Consider the following 24,987-nt stretch of genomic DNA (forward strand, 5'->3'; position numbering starts at 1 on the left):
TCTCCCTCTAACTCGCTCTGTCTCTCTCTCTCCTTCATTTGTCTCTCTCCTTCATTTGTCTCTCTCCTTCATTTGTCTCCCTCCTTCATTTGTCTCTCTCCTTCATTTGTCTCTTTCATTTGTCTCTTTCATTTGTCTCTTTCATTTTTCTGTCTTTCATTTCTCTCTCTCTCTCTCTCTTTCATTTCTATCTCTCTCTTTCATCTCTATTTCTCTAATGCTGCCCGTAGGAGAGACATATAAAAGGACATTTCAAATGGAAAGTCTGACTGGGTAAAATTAACTAAATCCTATTTAACCCCCATTGTGAACTTCCTTCCCTTCGTGTGATATGCTTGTAAGGCGCAGCATGTTTAGTTCCTCGCTGCCCTCCTGTAAGCAGTTGGCATGAATCATGTGTGACTAAAGCAAGGACTGGGCCCTCTTCTTGCTGTCATATTTTTTTAAACGGAGTTTACCAGTTTTGCTCTCTGACTCAACAAGCATGTTGTAGATTATTCTCCTCCTGACAATAAAAATCGAAATCCCTACAGTTTCCACCTTAAACGCTTGTGAATTTCGACAGCTGGAATCGAAGCCTTTGTAAATACTCTCACCTCTCCTGGAGCGGTGGAAGTTGGATTGTGTGATTGTTAATATCATGTTGCTTCCTTTTAAACAAATTGAAGCCCTGTGAGGCATTTGAATTAACCGTGCACTTCAGATGTTTGCTTTGGAGGATTTATTTACATTTCATTGCCGTTTGGTGTTTTTTTTTTTTTTTTTTTTACCGGGCAGCCCTGCTGGACTTCCACCTACATTTTCCCTCAGTGTTTCGTGATTTTGAAGAGGATTACTATGAACAAAAAGTCAATAGTGAAATGCTGTATTGGTTCAGGTTAGGGCATGCATAATGTTACTGTGCTGTGATGTAATATCTGAGGACAGACGGCTGCTGCCTGTCATGACACACAGAAGAGGCTGCAAGACACTAAGTTTAACCCCTTGCCTGTGGCCGGAATTCCGCTCCTGTGCGGCACATTCCGATCGCAGGCGTGGTCATGACGGCTGGGAGCCGTCATGGGCACACAAGCACTGTGTGCCATGACGGCTCCCAGCCGTCATCTGCATCGACATGATTCGACAACAGAACAGGCTGGATTTCAATCGCACCACTGTAATGCATGACGCCACCTATGCAGTCACATGGCTGCGAACTGAGGCTCGTCCACCGCGCACTCCCAGTCATCAGTAAAGGACTCTGAGCTATGTGACACAAAACGGATTTTATACTGCCCGTGAGAGCAGCCCTGGAAAAATATTCGAATTCGGTGATGTTAAGGAATATTCAGTTTCTGATATTCGCAGCTTTTTTCTTTTCTTTTTTCAGTTTATAAAATTCATATCTAATCAGCTGTGTTCTAACCCAACAGACGTGTTGGGTTAGAACACAGCTTCAACATTACAGACCCATTCTTTGATGTTAAAACGTCAGTGCACTGAATTCATTTAAAATGATCACATATCGACACTAATCACACCCAAACGAACACTTTGAATGTGCAATAAGAGATACACTATGTTGAATACATGTCTGTCTTATTATTCTAGAGCTTGCTTGCCCTCAGTCCTTCAGAAGCATCTCAACAGGTCCTTCTGTTTCCCAAACAGTGGCCCACCTAGCATGTAAAGGAGTACCATGGTGGTCTTGAACACCATAAAGCTGGCTCACAGCTAATATCTGAGAATCTCTCACTAGACCTGAATCTGCAGTGTTTTTCAATGGAATTCCCAACGCACACATGCGATGGTTGAAATTCACATGTGTCCTTTTGTGCTGAACAGGTTAAGCCCCGGCTGCTTTCTCTCACCAAATGGGACAACGGGTAGCTAGACCTTCCTATCTAGACATGGCTGTGCATTCTCTCCCTTGTCTCCTACTTTGGACCTTTCACCTGCCAAACGGGTCAAGGGAGATCTCCATCGTCTTCTGCTCTGATCTTCCGGTTCTGCTTATAGCCCTTCATTCTCTTACACCCTGCTCGCTTTAATGTTTTCACCTAACCAAATGGGACATGGGGTAGCTATGCGGTCCTGTCTGCATATGGCTTTCCATGGTCTCCCATACCTCCTACGTTGGGATTTCCACTTGCCAAACGATTCAAGGGAGATCTTGACTTTGCTGTCTGCGTGGGGCTTTTAGTCATCAAATGGGGTCATGCAGGTCTTGGTCTTCATGCCTGCGTTTGACCCTCCATGCTCACCCACCCCTCCTGCTCCCCTCCCGCTTTGGGGAAGACAGCAGATGTAGAGCCAGGAGCAGAGAGATCTTTAGACTGTGAATGTCTAAGTACAATAGAGAGAGACTTGTGGTGCACACATCTAGAGGTAACCACAAGATGATAGACTTCGAAGGTAATCGATCAATCCGGTTTCTTATAAAGCGCAACTACTCGCCTGTAAGTGTCAAGGTGCTGAGTAGGGTAGGGGGAGGTGGATCTGCAGTTCAGCAGGGGAGCAAGGTCTTGAGGTCCTTCCTTAATTGCGGCAGCGATGAAGATTGCTTGAGGTGCAGTGGCAGGAGAAGGATCTTCCTCTAGCTGTAGTCTTACGGATCCAGAGATGGTAGCCAGGGCCTCTTCGGCCGGGTGGAGTGCCCAGTTGGGCAGACTGGTGGGAGTGTAGAAGGAGATACAGTAGTTGAGGTATGCAGGTCCGGCATTGTAGAGGGCTTTGTAGGTGTGCCTGAGGCGCATAAAGGTAATTCTTTTGTTGTTAGGTAGCCAGTGAAGATCTCTCAGGTGGCCGGTGATGTGGCTGTGGTGTGAGATGCTCAGCATGAGTCTGGCAGAGGCGTTCTGGATGTTCTGCGTTTTTTAGGAGTTTCTGGGTGGTGCCAGCATACAGTGTGTTGACGTAGTTGAGTCTGCTGCTGACGAGTGCATGTATACCACTGTATTTTGACGGGTAAACTCGGGCTGCACAAAGATAACTGTGGCAGACCCAGTAACCCGCTGAGCTAGTTGTGCTCGTGTCTTATCTGCCTGCAAACATTTCGTAGCTGTGGTTTCTGTTCTCTATTCAGTTCTAAAACACGGAAGAGACAACTTACTTCCTTTGTTTTCAAAGCAGATCTGAAACGTTGGGTCATTAATGTGTGGATTGTATATTCGGCTTTCATTGCATTATTTCCTCATCTGTGATATTTCTGATCTGCCGGGTTCTAATTCATAATAACATTAAATGACTTAACACGTTAGTAGTGACCAGGAGCTCTAATGTGAGTGGCAGAAACTTCATAAAGCTTGCAGTCACGTGGTTAAAAATGGTATTGTGCATACATGTTGTGCCTTGGAATTATGTCACACTCAGTTTTTGTTGCTGGTGTTTACAGTTATGTTGTAGTGTACATGAAACCTCCCGATTCCCTTTACAGTAAGTGGTCTGAATTCTGACAGAGCAGGCTCCGAGGTGTGCAGCTCTTAATTATCTCCTTGAAGCAAAACTTGTATGCCTTTGGACATATCTTCCCCATGGAATGCGAGGAATTTAAGTCCCTAGGTATAAAATACATAATTCAGTTTCTACTTTTCTCTTTGTCTTCACAAAAGTGCACTTATTCCAAAGGTCTGCAGTGGTTATTCGGATTGGTTCTCAATGTTTTTGTCCCCCAACATGTAAAAGGTATTAGCAGCATGGTAAGACCAGCTAATTGGCAGGATACCTGATTACTAAATTAGATTGTGTGCGACAAGCTCAAGATTCAGGGGTGTGTCCCGACACCTTGAAACCCCAGTAGTTCTGTATTGTACACAGTGGACAAACATGATGTGGTAGATGTTTGCACCTATAAGGTTTACGTTGCCTGTTTTTAATATGCTTTTTCCTTCTGTCATTGTGTAATCTTGGTAATGTTACTGCAGTTGGATAGACATCAAAGGATTTGCATATCAAAACGGACATCCCAGTTTGTCTCTAGATGGGGTTAATAGAAGTAGTTTCTATCGACAGGTTTGGGATTGCTTTGTGACTCGTCTTAAAACCAGGTTTGTGAGCGTAATCCATAACAGTTCTAGGTCTGGCGTTAGCCAAGATATTTTTCATTTCAGTAAAATTATACATATACTAGCAGCCCGCCCCAGCGTTGCCTGGGGCAGAAAGGGGCTGGGGGCAGCATTTGAGGCTTGCGTGCACTTCTGCCCCCGTAGCCATTTAAAATTATGCTGGTGATTGCAGCTGGTGAACACTGGTGAACACTGGCACTCACTTGGAGACTGGCACATATTTTTCGTTATCATGCTTTGTGCCAGTCTCCAAGTGAGTGCCAGTGTTCACCTGCTGCAATCACCAGCATAATTTTAAATGGCTACCATCAGGGCATTAAGGATTTGCCAGGGGAGGGGGCAGACAGGTGAGTCAGTGCTGCCAGGATCCAGGAAGGAAGAAGGGGCGGGCAGGTTTATAGTGAAGGCATTGATTCTGTGGCGAGTGACAGCTTTTCCTCTGGCAGAGAGGGACTCTGTTGTTCTTAATCCCGGAGCCTGAACCTTACCTTAGCCGCCGTTCTTCAGGGCCAACCTCCCGCCCCCCTCCCCCTCTCGCCCGGGCCCCCTCCCGCCCGACAATTTACGTGTCCCTTTGCCTTACCTGAGCCGCCGCTCCTCCCCGCGCTCCTCACTTCACCGCTGCTCCATGTCGGAAGCTCCTCCTCGTCATCACGCACCCGAGCCGCTGCTCCTCCCCGCGCTCCTCAATTCACCGCTGCTCCATGTCCGCCGCACCTCCTAATCATCACGCACGTCGCGGCCAGCGGTACGTCGCAGTCTGTGCTTCTTGCAGGGACTACTTTTTTTTTTAAGTTATATTTTTAAATTTACGTTTAATTTTTATTTTTTATAGCCTATGTCCATCTGCACACCCTGACAATTTCTACGATGTATCGGGTGTGTGGATTGGCGCTGTGGCTCCCGAGTTTACCTGGCTCAAAGGTTTGTGTTCTCTCTTTATAATAGTAGTATAGATAATTCTTAGTTACAGAGGCTGTTAAGCTACCCCCTTTGTATCCTTTGGTCTGTTGTGTGATGCACATTTTTCTTCCCAAAACAGCAAATGAACACTGACTACATAACTTTGTCTGTTGTCTGTACCTGATCTTATGTGACCATGAAATATCCAATTTACTAACACGGAGTAAAACGACCATCTGAAGAGCATCAGCGCCCGTGTATTCTTGGATCGTTCATATAACATGGGAATGACCGCAGGAACCACTACACCGTGTTATCCTAAACACTTTTTCTTTTCTTTTCTCTCCTCAGTTTTGCTTTGCCTCTTTCAAATGAAATTTATCAATGAACTGCCTATTTTGCATACTTTACCCTTGCTATTCCAGAAGAGCAGCTTTGTGTCTTCTGTTTCACGGTAAAGTTTTGCAGAAGGGATGCTTTCCATGATAGGAACTGCTGACAGTATAACAAGTCCCTTAGAACGGTGATTACAAATCACCTTTGTTTTTAGTGGATGTGGTAAATCATGCCTGCAATATAGGTCAAATCCTTTGTCCAGCAGTTGTTGCTGACACTTCCATTTTCTGACACAATTTGTCTATGTGCATTTATACTTTAACCTATTCTAGGTCTCATGGCTCTGCTTGACACCTGCTTTGTGTGATGCAGGGGGTAATTAATCTGCTTTTTGTTAACTCAAAGCTTGGTTACTTGGTAGCATGGAAACTCTACTGTGAGAAACGTGATCTCATCGAAGCCTTTTGGGTCTGGGCGGGAGTATGTTGTATCTCCCATCAGGGGAGTAAACATTTGCTTCACCCAAGCAAAATTCCCCAAACAGGTTATATTACCCTACCAGGTGTTTAAGACTTTTTTTAAATCTTAATCCTCTTTGCACCTGCTTGGTTTACTTTTCATTTAGTTTAGCAAATCACATGTCCTGGTGTCCAGCAGTTCTCTTAAATTTCAACAAAATGTTCCCCAGTAGGTGCTTCGGATGGGTGCACCCATGTCTCAGTGTCTTCAGAGTGTATATGAACGTGCGTTTTTTTTTTTTTTTCTACTCAGTCACTGGAAACTATCTTCAGGAACACTCAATTCAGCCATTTAGCAGAAAAGAGAGTGGTGAGTGTGGAGAAGTGTGGCTCAATGGTTAGAGCGGCAGACCCTGATGCAGAGGTCTGGCCCAGGACCAGGGTTCAATTCTCGCCTCTGTGGTTCTTGGGCTCAATATCCACGGACCTGATAATTCTCGCCTCGGTGCCTATTCCAATCATGGGCCCCACTCTGCAACTCTGGGCAATAGCTTGCTTAATCTCCACAACGGCCCCAACAACGCTAGGATGCCTGGCTTCACCTTGGGGGTGCCCAAGAGTGGGCACTTCACAGGGAAAAGCCAGGAAGGGTTCCACAGTGGTATGCGTGCAAGCGCCTAAGATACCCCTTCGGGGGTCGATTCGTTGCGCTATACAAATACTACTACATTTACAAGAAGCAAAGCATGTGCTCTTATTATTTTATTTCATGGTTTATAAAGCATTTACATGGCCTTGTGAGGCACTGGAGACCGTGCCTGTTGTGTATCTCAAAGAATCTGAATTGTAGTGTGACACAGGCATTTGTATTTTTGAGCAGCAGTAGAGCTAACCAGAAGTAGTGTTAATGGTCGGGGGTTGATCCTGTTATTGTGGCACGGTCAGTCCTCGTGTTCAGTCGTCCATCCTCCTTCCTATGTAGCTCTCGGCAGCGGCTCTCTCTCTCCTCACTACCAGGCTCAAAAAGCAGATTAGCAGAGATTGCTAGTCCCAGGTGAATTCTGCCACCCCGGCCCCTTCCCTTTGAATGTTAATAGGCGAGTCGTGGTTGAATGTAAATGTTCGTTTAGCCACACTGACAGCCACACAAAGGGTGGATTCAATGGTAGCAAGGTGTAGTTTGGGAATTGCTAAGAGAATTTCCATAATCCAGCCTAGGCAGTACAAGAGATTGGAGTACTAGATTAAAAGCTGGTATTGGGCATAACCACTTTTATTTCACTGGACGGAAATGTATATTTTTGCCATAATGATGTTGTGTGCTGGAAGGTTGAGCTTTTAGTACAAGTGAATTCCCAGAGATTCAGAGAACTCAACGTTTGAACGGCTGCAGTTTGACACAGTACATGGAGTCAAGCTTGAATTTAGAGAGGGCAGTTGGGTGGGGCTAACAGGAGGAACTTTTGTTTTTGGATTAAGTTTCATGTAGTGGTTTACCTCCAGGGTTGTATTTCCTTTAGGACTACCGGGATTAGTTCATTGCAGCTGATGGTGTAGACATTGACTAGGGGTTCACATCCCTCAACCAGATACTCAATCAGCAACCACAATCTGTCAGGTTGAAACACAAGTAGCCCCAAATTAACCCGTGCCTAACCTTCTCATAGTATGGCACAAAAGCAGTCAGACTTAACTTGGATGCAAGGCGTAAAGTATTAATGCAGCACTTCAGAGTAATAATGTGAAAACACAAGAGAAGTGCCACACCAGTTTAGAAAAATAGAGAAAGTTAATAAATTGAGACAAAAATCCAATAATTTACAACCATAGAGATGCCATTTTAAACATTTTAGTGCCTCGAAGCACAAATCGTCATCTGGTTATTTGGTCACAATGAACCGGGACAAAGTCACAAGTAGTTTCAAATAAGCGGAGATGCTGCTCTGGATTCCTGTGTCGACATTAAGAATTCAGTCGATGAGGGGCTTTCAATGTGAAAGCCTACATGGAGTATGTGTCGCACAGTGGTGGTTCCAAGGAAGTTGCGGGCGGTGATGTTAGTTGATGCATCAGGGATGCATCGCACAGTGGCAGTTCCGATGAGTCTGTATGGAAATGTGCCCACAAAGGTCCAGGACTGGAGTAGCACCACTGGAGGGGTGGGGTGCGGTGGGGCTAATGTAGGACTCTCAGTTGACCGAGTCCAGGTGCTGGGTTCAATGTTGTTTGAGTCTTTTCTGTCCCTGAGGCTCTGATCAGGAGGCCAGTGAACTCTCCCTTGGAGACTTCCTCATGGTCCTGGTTTAAGATGCAGGTCCAGTCCTTCTTTCTCTTCTGGTAGCAAGGCAACAAGGTAGCAGTCCTTTTTGCAGAGCAGCACAGGCTTCCACAGCCTCAGAGGTGTACAGACTAGTTTGGGCTGAGGTTTCAATATTTATTCCTGGCGCCAGCTTTGAAGTAGGATCATTTATTTATTGTGTTTTATATAGAGCACTGCTACCCCAACGGGGTATCCCGGCGCTTCTTCTGCACATTTGCTGAGTCATACGCGAGTGAGTTTAACAGAAAAGGAAAGTTTTCATTGCTTTGCGAAAAGGCAGCTCCTCCTGTATCATCCGAATGGAGATGGAGAGTTTATTCCATAAAGAGGAGGCGAATACCTGGAAGGTTTTTCCCCCGGAGCGTGCTTTTTTGAATCTGGGGGAAAACAACAGACTTTTTGAGTTGGAATGAAGGTGTCTCTCATTGCTATAAGGGCGAAGACAGGAGGAGAGATTGGCAAAGCCTTTTCCTTTGATAGCGCGATGGGGTAAAGTGAGGGCTTTAAATTCAGCTTTTACTGACAGGTAGCCAGTGTAACCTGCGTCGATATGGTGAGAGATGCTCACGTAGAGAAATACCACTAACCAGCCGAATAGCTGCATTCTGGACTGTCTGTAGCCGATGACAGAGGCCAGAAGTCACTCCAAGATACAAACCTTTGGCATAGTCTAAATGAGATGTTATCAGAGCCTGAACAATGATTTTCCTAGTGCTGTTGGGGAGAAAATTGTTGAATTTTCTGATCATCCTAATTTTTGAAAAACAGGCAGCAGATACTGTCTGAACTTGGTTATAAAAGGATAGGCTAGAATCCCATCTTACCCCCAGGTTTTTTACTGATTCCTTGGGAAAGGGGGCTACACTCAAATCAAGTGGCCACCAGAAGTTCGACTCCAAAGGAGAGGATTGGTGGAAAAAGAGAACCTCGGTTTTTCCTGCATTCAGCCGGAGAAAATTATTGCCCATCCAACGGGTGAAGTTACGGAGACAGTTGCAATGGATCAAAGGTGGTCTGAGTGGAAGTGTCATAGGAAAACAAAAGCTGAATGTCATCAGCATATGAGATAGCCTTAATACCCGACAGAGCAATGAGCTCGGCCAGGGGGGAGAAATAAATATTAAATAACAGGGGGCTTAGTGAGGAGCCCTGAGGGACACCCCACTTTAACGGGCGGCTTTCAGAGGTGTAAGGTGGGGTGAACACCGCCTGTGTTCGTTGGATAGAAAAGAGGACAGCCAGTCCAAGGCTTTACCTTGAGTGCCTTTAGACCGCAGGCGATCAAGCAGGACGGGGTGAGAGACTGTGTCGAATGCTGCCGAAAGATCAAGCAGCACCAACACCGCTCTTGAGCCCCCGTCCAGCTTCCATCGCACTGAATCCGCCATCTCTATTAAGGCAGACTCTGTGCTACGGCCAGGTCTAAATCCATGCTGGCGGTCATGCAATAGGCCATGGGTTTCCAAGAAGCCTGCTAGTTGCTGATGTAACAGCTTTTCAAGAACCTTGGCAGGGGCGGACAATAAGGAAATAGGCCTGTAATTAGCCGGATTGTCTGGGTCTGTGTTGGCTTTTTTGAGAATAGGAACTAATTGGCATGTTTCCATGAATCCGGGAATATGCCTGTCCTAAGAGAGTCATTCCAAATGTCATTTAATATGGGATTGAGAAGAGGGGCCAGTGCTTTGTATTGTTTGGCCGGCCAGGGATCAGTTGGAGATCTGATCTACATTTTAAAAGTTCTGTCATGGATCGATCTAAAGTGATCTCCTCAAAATCCGAGAAAACCGGAGCAGCCATTGAATGATTCGCCAGTATTTCTTCAGTGCCCATACTTTTACTACAGGGGAAGGACTCCTAGATGGATGCAATTTTTTCATCAAAATAGTCAGAAAGACGATTACAAAGGGACTGTGATACTGGGAGTTGACATTTAAGGGCCATAGGGTCAGTAAAAGTTATTACCGTATTATAGATTTCCCTAGTGGAACCTTGTGCTCTATTGATTTTCTCCTCCAGGAAGATTCTTCTATGATTATCTTCTTCCGGTATTCCTTGAGAGCTGTTTTATATTTTTGTTTTATTGTCTAAGGAGTACGAACATCTCCATCGTCGCTCCAAAGATTTACAAACAGATTTACATTTGCGGAGTTCATCAGAATACCAGGGTGAGGAAGGGGCAGCTCGAAAGGTTTTAATGGGCCTCAAAAAGGCAATAGTCGATTGCAGAGGAGATCGAGCTGTTGAAATTAGTCAAATGAGTATCTAATTCTGATGCATCCATAGGAGCGGCAGTTGAAAGATGAGCAGCTAGGCTGTCGGGAGAGATCTTACTCCAGTTGCGGCCTACCGTCTTGGCCCGTAGCCTAGGTCTGTCTTGATGAAGTAATAAGATGGAAAAAGAGATGAAAAAGTAATTAGACCAAATCACTGGGTACGGCTCTCTAATGGAGATGTCCGCTAGGTTGGAGCAGATAAGATCAAGTGTGTGTCCAGCCTTATGTGTGGGAAAAGAGACCAATTGGATTAATCCGCCGTCAGTTAAGGTGGAAAGAAAATTAGAACTGGTAGTATTGGAGACATCCTCCACATGAAGGTTAAAATCAGCAAGCAAAGTGAAGTTCGCATAGCCGGAACTAGCTTGGAGCACAAAGTCCGAAAGAACCGGTAAGAAAGATACCATGGACTTAGTAGGACGATATACTAGTAAGCCTGAACATGTAATATTAGGCCTTAGTTTAATACAAAATGGTAGTGCCTCTATAGATTCAATTTAGGCAAAGGGATAAGAAGAAATGGACCATTGCGACCTATATATTATGGCTACGCCTCCACCATGAGTGTCGCTCTGCCTATTGGCGCATATGATATTATAACCAGAGGGAATAGCCAGACACAAGACTGGGTTAGATTCATCCCCCAACCAAGTTTCCGTCAGGAAAAGAAGATCCCACTTGTCTGTCAGGGTCTGGGCTATATCTAGGGAATGTTTCACCAATGAGCGACAGTTAATCAGACCCGCCTTAAGATTTAACCTTTTCCTATTAAGGACGGGCCGGGCAAGGAACTGTGAAAGTGAACATTGATTCACAAGATTATCAACTTCCTGTCCATGGCTACAGGATGGGCATGGGTAGGAGGAAGTATTAAGGTCGAATGGCGTGGAGTGCAAAAAGGCACAATGTTTAGATCGTAACTTAATTAGAGCCTCCCTACCGTAAATGATAATGGGTGAAGTGCCGAGTCCAGCAGAGTCTCTGGCCATGACCACGTCGTGGTCGCAGACGGGCAGGACTTTGGCTTGACTTCGGCGCAACAGAGGCGCGCCCGCTGCTCGCGTCCGCTACGCGGAGAAGTAGCCATTTTCTTTTGTAGTCCCGTCAGCAGCGCTAGAGCGCTGGGACTCGTAGTTCGTTGTAGCGTCTTCGAGCGCAGCACCTAGTCGGCTGCAGGAACTCGGAAAAGCAGGCTATTACAGAGCTTGTTGGGGCAATGCGGCGTGAGTAAGCAGTGGACTTTTAAAATGTAAATACAAGGCGCAAACAAATAAGTAATTTTCAAACACACTTATTAAAAAATGCAGCAGGTAACTTTTCACCCGGCTTTTCACCCGGCTTTCTGCCTCAGGTGCACAGAGCCAAAAGAGTTAGCACGTAAACATACACCCAGAGCCCGGGGTCGACGAAATTCCTGCGGGCCAGCTCACTCAGCCCCATCGGTCTCATTCTGATCAGCTTCTTCCTTTGATGCTGTCCTCCTCTAATCTGTCCTGTTACCCATATTCTTCTCTCTAGCGCATCCCGCATGCACCATCGTTACTTTTCCTTTGGTTACCTTTCCCTTTCCATCCTCATTTCCCACTCAACCCGTTCGATCCCCTCTCCGGAACCCTTCACTCTCAACCTGTTTCGTGGCCCCCAGTTGACTACTTTTCTCGTTACGATACTACTCGTCCCTTCCTATCTCTCGCCCCATCTGGTCCTTTCAGTCCTGGGCTTCACCACCTCCCCCTCAATGTCCGCTTTATTTGTCATTTAAAAAAATCATTGAGACCTCTTTCTTCTCGAATTCTAGCTATTTATCTCCAGCCTCTTGCATCCATACGAGTCACTGAAGCTTTCCCCAGTCACTTTCTCTCCACCCGTCAAAATATTCACCCTGCCCTCTTTACTCCAAGCCCATATGCCCTTGTGGGGCTTACTTTAGTATCCAAAGACATGTGGACGAAGGCGACCTGCGTGGCAGTGATGGCAGTGGACTACTTCTATCATTTTGACGCAGACTTGCCAAGCTCGGCCTTGAACTACCTGTCTGACTCTCTCTGGGATCTGCGGGGCACGTCTCCGTGGAGTACAGCCTCGCGTCGGCGTGGGAGGCTGCCATTGTTGCCCCCACCAAGCAGTGGAGCAAAGTGGCTGTTGGGTGAGTAGCCAGATACTTTGTACTAGTTTTCCAGGCAGGCACATAGTATCCATCATGTGAGATTAGACGGTAGCCTTTGTCTTAAGAGACCTGATATTTTAGCCTTTTTCAGGTAACCCTGCGTCCTCACACTTCACTCCCTTGAGGTGAAGAGCTCCCAGTGAATGGTAGACATTCAATTTGCCCTTGATTAGAACCTCTCCAGACTATAAATCTGTAAAAATATAGTTCTTTGTTTGACCTTTATTCCGGGCTAGGAATGATTAGCACATTGTTTAATTTACGTCTTGGCTCAGTATGTGGAATGTTCTTATAGCATCGGAGTCATATTACCTTGGGCCGTACTAGTTATTAAATGCCCTCTCCTTTGTTATTAGAGCTACAGATAACGGGGCATGTAACGACTAGTATAACACAAATAAGCTGTAAACTTAAGAGTTTGCTTTTGTTTCTGACATATTTTTCTTCTACGTTGTACATTGTCTTCAGTTGAATACACAGTTTCACTATCTTTGCAATTTGTAGCAGTGTATAGGGGATCCGTTTAGGACATTTTCGGACCCGTAGCATTTTGTCTCTCAGGTTGTTCAAATTAGAGGATTCTCTTCAAGTTGCCTACAGATCTCCCCAGTAGGGACATTAACCCACGGGTCTACCTGAAAGGCATCATTTGGTGCTCATGCGTATTAACAGCCATGCTATCTCAGTCGATTCCGGCCTCCTCTGCATGCCTGTTTTTACCCATCAGTTCTCAGCGTGCAGTGTTGCATGGAAGTGATGAGTATTGCAGGAGAGGAATGGTGCTGCATCCAACTGTGCATATGGCCCGAGCGCCTGAGCTGCGAGAACTTTCCAATGAGACTCTCTCAACAGGCTTTGTATCGCATTCGGCGAGTAGAATTGTGTATAGCTGCCAAGTTTTCAGTTTACTTATGTGTGACATTTCATTCTTTCAGTGACACCATTACACGAAAAAAAAAGAAATATCTCAGGTTATGGTAACTAATTAGCCCATTTTGATCATTGTAATAACTCTCTAAGGGAGGAGGTAAGATTTCCCGAGGTATGGAGGTTACATTTGAATCAAGAAATACTGCAAATGGTGAAGTACCTATTCAGGGGCATAGCTACCAGTGGTGCAGCCGGTGGAGTGGATAGGGACCCAGAGGGGGGGGGGGTGGGTGTGTGTGTGTGTGTGTGTGTGTGTGTGTGTGTGTTGGGCTGTGTGTGTGTTGGACTGTGTGTGTGTGTGTTGGGCCCTGTGTGTGTGTTGGGCCCTGTGTGTGTGTGTGTGTTGGGCCCTGTGTGTGTGTGGCTCGGTCTGTGTGTGTGTTAGGCTGTGTGTGTGTGTGTTGGGCTCTGTGTGTGTTGGGCTCTGTGTGTGTTGGGCTCTGTGTGTGTGGGGCTTTTTTGTAGGTGGCTCTCTGTGTGTGTGTGTGTGTGTGTGTGTGTGTGTGTGTGTGTGTGTGTGTGTGTAGGTGGCTTTGTGTGTGTGGGTCTGTGTGTGGGTGCAAATGCAATAGGTCTCGCATTTGCGAGAGATTAAGCTATTGGCTTTGTAAATGACAATGCCATGTATTTATATCTTTTAGAAACAAAAACATAAATAAAAAGAATGTAATGAGCAATTCCAAAAGCTCTAACTTTAACAATGCATTGTAAATGCTTGTTTAGTTTACCTTGACGATTAGTTTAAGTTGGATTTCCAAGCATTAAGGAAAGGCTAGGGACTGACTGGGCAAAAAATAATGATCTACACTACAGGATTCGCCCTATTCATTAATTAGTTTTTCTAAATCCAAAGGTGAGACCCGGCCCTTCTGGGATTGCTTGTCAGACCATGCGGAATCTTAAAATCCAGCCCCCCTAATCTTCACAACTATAATGGTGTGAGCAGCGCATGGATTGGTTTACTGCTCTTACACCTCCTGGTAATGCTCATCATACCGTTGACGGCTTTCTGATGTTATTGTTACCAATAGCAGGTTCTGGGCTGGATAACTTGCACTGACCTGCATTCAGAGTTTGTCTGTTTTATTTATAGATATCCTGTTTTTGCATCAGAGTAATATAGGTAATCACTAGCATCATCAAAATGTATTGATTCTGGACTACTAAATGTGAATTGCCCATATGCTTAAACTGTTGAAGGAGAAAATTGACTTGTAAATCTTTGGCTTTACCCAGCGTAATTGTATTTGGCCTCTTTTTTTTGTTGTTTTTTTTTTTTGTTTTGTTTTTGTTTTTTTTTGTTTAGCCTAATTCTTGAGCATTAGATGGGTTGAGTTATTTAACAGAGTGGCACATGCGTAATAGTTATTTGTAGTGATGTGTAATTGTATTTGTTTCCTTGCTGCATTGCACTGATTATAATTTTTCAAGCCAGTTTTTGGGCGTCATATTACCTTGGGCCGTACTAGTTATTAAATGCCCTCTCCTTTGTTATTAGAGCTACAGATAACGGGGCATGTAACGACTAGTATAACACAAATAAGCTGTAAACTTAGAAGTTTGCTTTTGTTTCTGACATATTTTTATTCTACGTTGTACATTGTCTTCAGTTGAATACAGTTTCACTATCTTTGCAATTTGTAGCAGTGTATAGGGGATCCGTTTAGGACATTTTCGGACCCGTAGCATTTTGTCTCTCAGGTTGTTCAAATTAGAGGATTCTCTTCAAGTTGCCTACAGATCTCCCCAGTAGGGACATTAACCCACGGATATACCTGAAAGGCATCATTTGGTGCTCATGCGTATTAACAGCCATGCTATCTCAGTCGATTCCGGCCTCCTCTGCATGCCTGTTTTTACCCATCAGTTCTCAGCGTGCAGTGTTGCATGGAAGTGATGAGTATTGCAGGAGAGGAATGGTGCTGCATCCAACTGTGCATATGGCCCGAGCCCCTGAGCTGCGAGAACTTTCCAATGAGACTCTCTCAACAGGCTTTGTATCGCATTCGGCGAGTAGAATTGTGTATAGCTGCCAAGTTTTCAGTTTACTTATGTGTGACATTTCATTCTTTCAGTGACACCATTACACGAAAAAAAAAGAAATATCTCAGGTTATGGTAACTAATTAGCCCATTTTGATCATTGTAATAACTCTCTAAGGGAGGAGGTAAGATTTCCCGAGGTATGGAGGTTACATATGAATCAAGAAATACTGCAAATGGTGAAGTACCTATTCAGGGGCATAGCTACCAGTGGTGCAGCCGGTGGAGTGGATAGGGACCCAGAGGGGGTGGGTGTGTGTGTGTGTGTGTGTGTGTGTGTGTGTGTTGGGCTGTGTGTGTGTTGGACTGTGTGTGTGTGTGTTGGGCCCTGTGTGTGTGTGTGTTGGGCCCTGTGTGTGTGTGTGTGTGTTGGGCCCTGTGTGTGTGTGTGTTGGGCCCTGTGTGTGTGTGTTGGGCCCTGTGTGTGTGTGTGGCTCGGTCTGTGTGTGTGTTGGGCTGTGTGTGTGTGTGTTGGGCTCTGTGTGTGTGTGTTGGGCTCTGTGTGTGTGTTGGGCTCTGTGTGTGTGTGTTGGGCTCTGTGTGTGTGTGTTGGGCTCTGTGTGTGTGTGTTGGGCTCTGTGTGTGTTGGGCTCTGTGTGTGTGTGTTGGGCTCTGTGTGTGTTGGGCTCTGTGTGTGTTGGGCTCTGTGTGTGTTGGGCTCTGTGTGTGTTGGGCTCTGTGTGTGTTGGGCTCTGTGTGTGTTGGGCTCTGTGTGTGTTGGGCTCTGTGTGTGTTGGGCTCTGTGTGTGTTGGGCTCTGTGTGTGTTGGGCTCTGTGTGTGTTGGGCTCTGTGTGTGTTGGGCTCTGTGTGTGTTGGGCTCTGTGTGTGTTGGGCTCTGTGTGTGTTGGGCTCTGTGTGTGTTGGGCTCTGTGTGTGTTGGGCTCTGTGTGTGTTGGGCTCTGTTGGGCTCTGTGTGTGTTGGGCTCTGTTGGGCTCTGTGTGTGTTGGGCTCTGTTGGGCTCTGTGTGTGTTGGGCTCTGTTGGGCTCTGTGTGTGTTGGGCTCTGTTGGGCTCTGTGTGTGTTGGGCTCTGTTGGGCTCTGTGTGTGTTGGGCTCTGTTGGGCTCTGTGTGTGTTGGGCTCTGTGTGTTGGGCTCTGTTGGGCTCTGTGTGTGTTGGGCTCTGTGTGTTGGGCTCTGTTGGGCTCTGTGTGTGTTGGGCTCTGTGTGTTGGGCTCTGTTGGGCTCTGTGTGTGTTGGGCTCTGTGTGTTGGGCTCTGTGTGTTGGGCTCTGTTGGGCTCTGTGTGTGTTGGGCTCTGTGTGTTGGGCTCTGTGTGTTGGGCTCTGTGTGTGTTGGGCTCTGTGTGTGTTGGGCTCTGTGTGTGTTGGGCTCTGTTGGGCTCTGTGTGTGTTGGGCTCTGTGTGTTGGGCTCTGTTGGGCTCTGTGTGTGTTGGGCTCTGTGTGTTGGGCTCTGTTGGGCTCTGTGTGTGTTGGGCTCTGTGTGTGTTGGGCTCTGTGTGTTGGGCTCTGTTGGGCTCTGTGTGTGTTGGGCTCTGTGTGTTGGGCTCTGTTGGGCTCTGTGTGTGTTGGGCTCTGTGTGTGTTGGGCTCTGTGTGTTGGGCTCTGTGTGTGTTGGGCTCTGTGTGTGTTGGGCTCTGTGTGTGTTGGGCTCTGTTGGGCTCTGTGTGTGTTGGGCTCTGTTGGGCTCTGTGTGTGTTGGGCTCTGTTGGGCTCTGTGTGTGTTGGGCTCTGTTGGGCTCTGTTGGGCTCTGTGTGTGTTGGGCTCTGTTGGGCTCTGTTGGGCTCTGTGTGTGTTGGGCTCTGTGTGTGTTGGGCTCTGTTGGGCTCTGTGTGTGTTGGGCTCTGTGTGTGTTGGGCTCTGTTGGGCTCTGTGTGTGTTGGGCTCTGTGTGTGTTGGGCTCTGTTGGGCTCTGTGTGTGTTGGGCTCTGTGTGTGTTGGGCTCTGTTGGGCTCTGTGTGTGTTGGGCTCTGTGTGTGTTGGGCTCTGTTGGGCTCTGTGTGTGTTGGGCTCTGTTGGGCTCTGTGTGTGTTGGGCTCTGTTGGGCTCTGTGTGTGTTGGGCTCTGTTGGGCTCTGTGTGTGTTGGGCTCTGTGTGTTGGGCTCTGTGTGTTGGGCTCTGTGTGTTGGGCTCTGTGTGTTGGGCTCTGTGTGTTGGGCTCTGTGTGTTGGGCTCTGTGTGTTGGGCTCTGTGTGTTGGGCTCTGTGTGTTGGGCTCTGTTGGGCCCTGTGTGTGTTGGGCTCTGTTGGGCTCTGTGTGTGTTGGGCTCTGTGTGTGTTGGGCTGTGTTGGGCTCTGTGTGTGTTGGGCTCTGTGTGTTGGGCTCTGTGTGTGTTGGGCTCTGTGTGTGTTGGGCTCTGTGTGTGTTGGGCTCTGTGTGTGTTGGGCTCTGTGTGTGTTGGGCTCTGTGTGTGTTGGGCTCTGTGTGTTGGGCTCTGTGTGTGTTGGGCTCTGTTGGGCTCTGTGTGTGTTGGGCTCTGTTGGGCTCTGTGTGTGTTGGGCTCTGTGTGTGTTGGGCTCTGTTGGGCTCTGTGTGTGTTGGGCTCTGTTGGGCTCTGTGTGTGTTGGGCTCTGTTGGGCTGTGTTGGGCTCTGTTGGGCTCTGTGTGTGTTGGGCTCTGTTGGGCTCTGTGTGTGTTGGGCTCTGTTGGGCTCTGTGTGTGTTGGGCTCTGTTGGGCTCTGTGTGTGTTGGGCTCTGTGTGTGTTGGGCTCTGTTGGGCTCTGTGTGTGTTGGGCTCTGTTGGGCTCTGTGTGTGTTGGGCTCTGTTGGGCTCTGTGTGTGTTGGGCTCTGTTGGGCTCTGTGTGTGTTGGGCTCTGTTGGGCTCTGTGTGTGTTGGGCTCTGTTGGGCTCTGTGTGTTTTGGGCTCTGTTGGGCTCTGTGTGTGTTGGGCTCTGTGTGTTGGGCTCTGTGTGTGTTGGGCTCTGTTGGGCTCTGTGTGTGTTGGGCTCTGTGTGTTGGGCTCTGTGTGTGTTGGGCTCTGTGTGTGTTGGGCTCTGTGTGTTGGGCTCTGTTGGGCTCTGTGTGTGTTGGGCTCTGTGTGTTGGGCTCTGTTGGGCTCTGTGTGTGTTGGGCTCTGTGTGTTGGGCTCTGTGTGTGTTGGGCTCTGTGTGTTGGGCTCTGTTGGGCTCTGTGTGTGTTGGGCTCTGTGTGTTGGGCTCTGTTGGGCTCTGTGTGTGTTGGGCTCTGTGTGTTGGGCTCTGTTGGGCTCTGTGTGTGTTGGGCTCTGTGTGTGTTGGGCTCTGTGTGTGTTGGGCTCTGTGTGTGTTGGGCTCTGTGTGTGTTGGGCTCTGTGTGTGTTGGGCTCTGTGTGTGTTGGGCTCTGTGTGTGTTGGGCTCTGTGTGTGTTGGGCTCTGTTGGGCTCTGTGTGTGTTGGGCTCTGTTGGGCTCTGTGTGTGTTGGGCTCTGTGTGTGTTGGGCTCTGTTGGGCTCTGTGTGTGTTGGGCTCTGTTGGGCTCTGTGTGTGTTGGGCTGTGTTGGGCTCTGTGTGTGTTGGGCTCTGTGTGTGTTGGGCTCTGTGTGTGTTGGGCTCTGTTGGGCTCTGTGTGTGTTGGGCTCTGTGTGTGTTGGGCTCTGTTGGGCTCTGTGTGTGTTGGGCTCTGTTGGGCTCTGTGTGTGTTGGGCTCTGTTGGGCTCTGTGTGTGTTGGGCTCTGTGTGTGTTGGGCTCTGTGTGTGTTGGGCTCTGTTGGGCTCTGTGTGTGTTGGGCTCTGTGTGTGTTGGGCTCTGTTGGGCTCTGTGTGTGTTGGGCTCTGTGTGTTGGGCTCTGTGTGTGTTGGGCTCTGTTGGGCTCTGTGTGTGTTGGGCTCTGTGTGTTGGGCTCTGTTGGGCTCTGTGTGTGTTGGGCTCTGTGTGTTGGGCTCTGTTGGGCTCTGTGTGTGTTGGGCTCTGTGTGTTGGGCTCTGTTGGGCTCTGTGTGTGTTGGGCTCTGTGTGTGTTGGGCTCTGTTGGGCTCTGTGTGTGTTGGGCTCTGTGTGTGTTGGGCTCTGTGTGTGTTGGGCTCTGTGTGTGTTGGGCTCTGTGTGTGTTGGGCTCTGTTGGGCTCTGTGTGTGTTGGGCTCTGTTGGGCTCTGTGTGTGTTGGGCTCTGTTGGGCTCTGTGTGTGTTGGGCTCTGTTGGGCTCTGTGTGTGTTGGGCTCTGTGTGTTGGGCTCTGTGTGTGTTGGGCTCTGTGTGTGTGGGGCTTTTTTGTAGGTGCCTCTCTGTGTGTGTGTGTGTGTGTGTGTGTGTGTGTGTGTGTGTGTGTGTGTAGGTGGCTTTGTGTGTGTGGGTGCAAATGCAATAGGTCTCGCATTTGCGAGAGATTAAGCTATTGGCTTTGTAAATGACAATGCCATGTATTTATATCTTTTAGAAACAAAAACATAAATAAAAAGAATGTAATGAGCAATTCCACAAGCTCTAACTTTAACAATGCATTGTAAATGCTTGTTTAGTTTACCTTGACGATTAGTTTAAGTTGGATTTCCAAGCATTAAGGAAAGGCTAGGGACTGACTGGGCAAAAAATAATGATCTACACTACAGGATTCGCCCTATTCATTAATTAGTTTTTCTAAATCCAAAGGTGAGACCCGGCCCTTCTGGGATTGCTTGTCAGACCATGCGGAATCTTAAAATCCAGCCCCCCTAATCTTCACAACTATAATGGTGTGAGCAGCGCATGGATTGGTTTACTGCTCTTACACCTCCTGGTAATGCTCATCATACCGTTGACGGCTTTCTGATGTTTTTGTTACCAATAGCAGGTTCTGGTCTGGATAACTTGCACTGACCTGCATACAGAGTTTGTCTGTTTTATTTATAGATATCCTGTTTTTTGCATCAGAGAGTAATATAGGTAATCACTAGCATCATCAAAATGTATTGATTCCGGACTACTAAATGTGAATTGCCCATATGCTTAAACTGTTGAAGGAGAAAATTGACTTGTAAATCTTTGGCTTTCCCCAGCGTAATTGTATTTGGCCTCTCCTCTTTTTTTTTTTTTTTTTAAATTTTTTTTTTTGCCTAATTCTTGAGCATTAGATGGGTTGAGTTATTTAACAGAGTGGCACATGTGTAATAGTTCTTTGTAGTGATGTGTAATTGCATTTGTTTCCTTGCTGCATTGCACTGATTATAATTTATCAAGCCTGTTTTTTGGCTTGTTTTAAAACAATGTATTTTTTTTATTTAATCTGCTCTAGGGAGAATGTTTGATTAATTCAGAATCCCGTCCATCATCTGTTATTTTTTTTGTGCTTGCTTACCAAGTTGGCATCACACCTGCGCTGCTCTGTAGGGTAGAAGGCTGAATGAACTCGGAATGCACCGGCATGCGACGCAGACTTGACTGCCTCACATGCGCGTGCCAGAGACCCGTGTGTCAGATGTGTTTTGTTAATTAGCAGTTTAGCGAACCATCTGCCGCAATTGTTATGCACGCTGGAAATAGTCACAGCAAACATGTCATTCAACACGTCGGTGAGCAATACCCCAGGAACTGCTGTTGCAAACTGTTTCATTGCTTAGCCGATTGCTGAACCGTGCCCTGTAATTTAGGCACACTCACGCGGATGAATGTTTCATTAAAGGATCAATCTAGGGCTGTCCGCGGCCGTGTGTCTAACTTGTTGCATTATATGGGTGGCCCCATATGTATTGACAATGAGAAGAAATGCATAGTGACGATGAGAAAATAAATGACATTTGCCAACTAAAACTGTGAGTCATGTTTACAGTGTTACAGGATGATATTTTGAAATCGGCAGGTCGACATCTGAAAAACTAAATTGATGCAAATGCAAGCTCCACCGATTGCCCGCAGGGTTTGTAAAGGACAATTCGCTTCAAAGCATCACAAGATTATTGGCCAGGGAATTTGAGATTTTCTTCTGGCTAGTGTCATGAGTACCACCTTTTAAATCCACCCTTGATCTGTGAATCATAAATTGGCGGAATGTGGTCAAAGAACTGAAGAGGCTGTGGCGGCATAGACTGGAATATATATTAAATCAAAAGTGAATTTATTGCAACATGTAAAAACTCCAGAAAACTCTACATTAGCTCAAACATGTCGGTGTTCTCTGGAAATGTATTGTAGCTGCTTCAAACATGCTGCATGTTTGCATCGAGGCTTGGGGGAGAGTTTAACGGGAGCTTTTCCAAGGCAAAAGAATGGCAGTTAATAAGTTATTTCAAATTTGTGTACCAACATTCAGTCTTCATCAAGTGATGACATTTTGATAATTGATGCGCTCCAGAATCGATCTTGAAGTGTATTGGGTTACATGTGGAAAGGTGACCATATCAGCTGTTGGACATCTGAACCTATCCAACAAAGCTTATGGCGATGCAAAACGGATGCAAGGTTTTATGCATCCAGGCTTCGACTCGGATAAATCACTGAACCTGGGAAGAGGACTGTCAAGGATAAGGACTGTCAAGGAAAAGGACTGACAATCGAGAGCTGGGCCTATGACTGACTGTACCAGATACCAACACACAGAGGTCTGTTACACCTGGTGTTTGTATAGATGACCATTCTCCAACATTGAAAGACATCTGTGTTTCCAACACTGACGGCCTCAAAGGTGGAGCTTCACATTTTGTGATTTCACTAAAATAAACAAAGAGTCCGTTGGTTTAATCTTCTTTACTTTTCATTTTCAACACTGCAATATTCTTGTATTATAATGCACTGGTAAGCAGATAATCAAAAATCTATCTTTACTTAGCTCACATTATATAAACATTACAGATAAAGACATTTGTGACACTGTTTTATCATCTAACCGCTTTACCCATGGAAAGTATATTGCAGCGGATTGCTATCATTGCCTCAGTAGTAAAAATGCCCATAGGATATTGATGAGATCATTTTCCACACCTGGGAAAGAAGTAAATAAATGTCTTTGCCAAAGTATAAAAGATGAAATGCAGAGTTTAGGCTTTAAGATTATCACACACAAATGTCATATCAGCAGTTTTATTTTTTTTTGTTCAACAAATTCTCTTCTTCGGTACAGATACTTAATTGTGAAAACATTTATACATCTAGAGGAGACATCTGACTCATTACAACAATGTGTGTTTTGCAGATCTGGTTCTGTGATCTGCTTTACGTGTTCTAGGTGCATGCATGCAGACTACTGATCGTCTCATGTATTCTCGTAGCAACTGGCAAGTTCTCTATTTCCGTTCACTGTCACTAGGGCACAAGTCCTAAAAAAAAAGTGTGGGGACCGCTATCACCGGAAGTGACGACCCAACAGGAAGTGACGTAACAAAAGGTGGCTTGCACCATCGGGCTCATTGCCTCCCCTCGCTCACCCTTTAGATGCGATTGCATCTGAGAAGCCAGAATATGAGCAGCGTGCAGTGAGCTCAGAGCTCCTCGTCCCAGAGAGGCCAAAGAGTGAAGTCCAGCTGTTTGGCAGGGGGGACGGCATCCACCCAGTAAAATAAGTGGGGGGGACGCCGTCCACCCGTGTGATACCCCGACTCGAGCCCTGACTCTCACTGCTTGTATCATCTTTGATCATGAAGCAGTGATGGGCAGTGGGGCACTGCTTCCACAATTGCTCCCATCACATGTTTGTGGTACGTGCACAGACGCACCACATTTGATACTAGAGTGCTGCCACAGAATGCGTCTGACAGTACCGATTAATTTATTTTTTTGTCCTCCGTCACATCCACACTTTGGTGGATTTCAGAACTAACTGTGGTTATGGAGTTTGCATCCGCCCGCTGTCACTGCACCACACTGAAGCCTATCCCATGAAGCAGGCGTTAAATATGGCAGTGCTTGAAGGCTGGTCTCCAGCTATGTGCCTACGCTACCAGTAGGCAGAACCAATGGACTCCTCCCAATGTGGAACATGCACTTGCTGTAGGAGTACTAAAGTATTGCTAACGCTACTCTTTCATTGAGGCTATGTGGCTTTGCATTCTGTGATGCATGTGCGCTGAACCCTACCTGCTGCGTCACTGTCGAGGTAGATCTCATAGCCGCCCTTACGGCGAGAGTGTGGCCCTTGAACCAGAGGTGGCTCGCATTCAGTGGTGCTGCCTCCTGAAACACAATGCATCAACATTACACAACAGATCGAGCTGGGCAGCCATGTTTGGAAGGGTTCATTCAGTTCCAGGAGCTTGTAAGTGAGAATGGTGCTGATCGCTCCCAGCTGGAAGCTGCTGCTAACATGAAGCTTGACCTTTGTGTACTCCTGGCAGCCGAGGAAGGAACATCTGTACAGAAGTGGAAATGAATGTCATCACCACCTCAAACCTTTAAAATGTTTTAGTGTAGCAGCAATGAAGTTGCAGCCATTGGCAAAGCTCTTCGAACCTTTTGGCATATTGTATGTGGATGTATTCTGATCTAGCCATTTAAGTAGCCGTGCTTTATCATGGCGACAAAGGAGGCGGGGATAAGCTGAGCCTATCTTTATAGGTTGAATTCTAATGTTGCGTTTATTTTGAATTTCATGTTCCAAGTATACTTTTTCTAATGTCTTGAATCTCATGGACCAGGAACTGCAAGGGAGCTCTCCTGAATAGCGACTGCCTCCAAGCTCTTCTAGCTCTGCTCAGGGGTGCAGCTTCTTTCCGGTGTAACTGCATCCTCTCGTATAGATCACCACTTCCCATTGTATGCATTACAGTGTACCTTATGTAAGGATCCATTTCTATTGTACAGCGCTCTAGCATCGTTGCGGAATGTCTGTGCTATATAAAAATGCACAAATAAATAACTAAATACATTTTACTAGCCCGTTCAGGCCAAGTCCCTCTTCTAACTGGCCCAGCATGTTTTGGACTTGCATGACATGTTTGATGTGAAGCTCAGAAGTAAAGTCATCTGCTTGCTTCTGGTTTTTGAGGTGTGTAGCTTGTAAACTGATATTGGGTGCCTTCATATATTACTGTTGTTGTTGTGTGGATATGTTTTCTTTGTAACTGTTCATGTTTCAGTGGAAATCTATTGCTTAGGAGTCGTTTTGGGATCTGGTTGTTCTGTAGGTAATTAGAGGGAGTTTATTCTCTGTGTCAAAAATGATCTATAGTCTTAATGTTGCTGAGCTGGGAAAGGGCTGGGTTGTATGCTATAACCAGTGTTACCTGTTGAGTCAGTTCTGCTCAGGTCTCCGTATCTTAAGTTCTGGTTCATTTCTCGGTTCTTGTTCCTGGCAGAGTCCACGTGGAGTTAATGAGCAGTTTATCACCACATATCCACTAAAGAAATGCGATCTGTTTTATTTTGGTGGCTTTCAGTGAAAACTTTATTTCTGTTTCGATATGTGTTTCAACACCTGCATAGTTCTGTGGTCCTTATTAGAACAATATTCCATGATCAAATTATTGCCAGTGGCGGCTGGCAGGGAACTGAGGTGGGAGTGTGGGGATTGGGGGTTGGTTTGACCAAAAAAGGAAAGGGAAAAAAAACGTTTCTCTGCCACCATCGCACCGCCGTTGTTTAGCTTCCTGGCAGCCCCGGAACCAGGTAGCACCCATGCTCCCTCCCCAAAGCCAATCACAACGCTGCAATTCAAGCGTTGTGATTTGTCTG

The 24,987-nt window shown here is 46.4% G+C and overlaps 1 protein-coding gene across 1 annotated transcript in view; it reads left to right on the forward strand.

Moving 5' to 3' along the window:
- The window catches only part of ZNRF2 (zinc and ring finger 2), a 164,508-nt gene that overhangs the window by 18,071 nt on the left and 121,450 nt on the right, over positions 1 to 24,987 (forward strand). The gene's annotated exons all lie outside the window — the stretch shown is intronic.

The sequence above is a fragment of the Lissotriton vulgaris genome, chromosome 10 (genome assembly GCF_964263255.1).
Source record: "Lissotriton vulgaris chromosome 10, aLisVul1.2, whole genome shotgun sequence".
Classification (NCBI taxonomy): domain Eukaryota; kingdom Metazoa; phylum Chordata; class Amphibia; order Caudata; family Salamandridae; genus Lissotriton; species Lissotriton vulgaris.